The sequence below is a fragment of the Silene latifolia genome, chromosome Y, assembly GCF_048544455.1.
Source record: "Silene latifolia isolate original U9 population chromosome Y, ASM4854445v1, whole genome shotgun sequence".
Classification (NCBI taxonomy): Eukaryota; Viridiplantae; Streptophyta; class Magnoliopsida; order Caryophyllales; family Caryophyllaceae; genus Silene; species Silene latifolia.
The window spans coordinates 7,175,017-7,177,134 of record NC_133538.1 but is presented as its reverse complement, the minus strand read 5'-3'; the positions used below and the strand labels follow the sequence as shown (position 1 = coordinate 7,177,134).

The 2,118-nt window shown below is 37.4% G+C and overlaps 1 non-coding gene across 1 annotated transcript; it reads right to left on the bottom strand.

The window, feature by feature from the left end:
• Positions 1-1,634: 1,634 nt before the first annotated feature.
• Positions 1,635-1,741, bottom strand: LOC141635520 (small nucleolar RNA R71). Its single transcript, XR_012540202.1, has one exon. It is a non-coding gene; the product is annotated as a small nucleolar RNA R71 (small nucleolar RNA).
• Positions 1,742-2,118: the final 377 nt, after the last annotated feature.

Genomic DNA, 2,118 nt, shown 5'->3' with positions numbered 1-2,118 from the left:
TTTTGGGTAATTAGAAGATTATTTGAGTTTATTGGGAGATTGACAACCTTCCATCAATCATCAAGTACTTCTATTATTCTTTGCATTATTATTTTTGAATCTTCATAAGTATAATTCTCTCTTAATCCTTTTAATTATTGTTAATCATTTTCATTTGTTCATCATGTTTTGCCTTGCTAGTATGATTGACAACCTTGTTAGCATGCTAAACTTGATAATGAGTGAGTAGTTCCTTAGCTAGGGTTAATGGGGAATTAGGGGAAACCAACATGGGGATTAATTCATACTTAATCTAATATGTTTTCATAATTAATTTGCTTGCTTGTTGTGATTCCAACTTATGCACATGTTATGTTTGATGAAAAGCGAGCCTATGAATCCTTGCATTTTTTACCCATCACTTATCTTTTCAATTAGACTTGCAAGACATAAGCCAACTCGAGTCTCATTAGACCATGCATATAGCTGGATATGAAGGACTAAGTCGACTTGTAGGTGTTGTACAATCTAATCGATTCGGCTCCGGGACCCAAACCTTCTTAGGGATTTTAAGATATATACTAACTCGATCCCATCACAACAATAAGTGCTTGCATCTAGTAGAGAACATGTTTGTATGATCAACTCCCATGAATCCTCTATGAACCCATGACACCCTAGTACTTTTAATCAATTGTTTACATCTTCATTTTATCTACCTTGCTTTGTTTTTATTGTTAATTAGTTTTAATTGATCTCCTATCTCAACCCCAAATTGTGACACCCTAAGACACGACCATTTACAATTGAAAATCCTACATCAATACCCATCCCTTGGGATCCGAGCTTTACTTGCCTCTTTACTAAGAGTAGTTTTTAAAGTTATAAATATTGTTTTGGTTGGGTAACTTTTGACGACGAGTTTTACTCCACGACCAAAAATGGCGCCGTTGCCGGGGACGGTGTTAACTTGATTTGATTTTATTTAATTGTTTTTAGTTGTGTCTTTTTTTACCTTGGGGAAGTCAATCTCCTCAAGGTTGTTCTAGCTGTTTTTGAGTTGTTTGATATTTTGCTTGTCTAGGAAATCACAAGGTAACTTGTTGCCCATTGATCTTAAAATCGAAAGAACTTTGACCTACAATAGAAGCCTTGCTAGAAATACTTTGAGAGGTATTGGTGAGATTGTGGACATCCAACCAAATAACATTGAGTTCATCAACCCTTTTGCAAGAGAAGGAGAGGATAACCCAATACAAAACCCACCACAAAATCAACCCACAATGCCTAAATTTTCATCACATTCCGTACCAACCGAGGAGAACCTACCAAATGGTACTCCTACACCACAACATTTAACCGGTAATTTCATTGCCAAATCCGCATTCATTCAACTAGTTTAGAGAAGTCAATTTGGGGGTATGCCTAGTGAAGACCCTCATTCTCATATGGAGACTTTTTGTGACTATTGTGATGCAATTTCTCAAACCGGAGTTACTCATGACCAAATCCGATGGGTCTTATTTCTTTTTTCTTTGATTGGTTCCGCGAAACAATGGTTGAAGAGCCTAGATAAGGCTACTCTTGGTATTGGTTCTTGGAAGAAATTGTTACTTGCTTTCTACAAGAAATTCTATCCTTCGGAGAAGACTAACATGTTGAGAGCCCAAATCACCGGGTTTAAACAAAGGTATGAGGAATCTTTGTATGAAGCATGGGAGAGATTCAAGGACACTTGTCGATCTTGTCCACACCATGGACTTAGCGAGTGGTTCCTTGTACAACAATTTTGGAATGGCCTATATGAAGACTCCCGAAACATTCTCAATATGGGATCAAATGGTATGTTCACCGAAGTCGATGACAATCAAACATGGAAAAAAATTGAAGAAATGGCGGTCCATAACTCACAATATAGTAGACCTCAGAAGGCTACTAGAGGAGGAAAACATGAGGTGGACTTCATTACTCAATTGGGTGCTCAACTTAGTGCTCATATTGATACCATTAATTTGAAGTTTGAGAAGGCCATGGCTAAACTTGAAGAGGCCTCCAAATCACCCAAACAACATGTTAATGCTATGGTAGCATCATCATCAATTCCAAGTGGAGTATGTGAGAGTTGTGGAACTTTGGGAC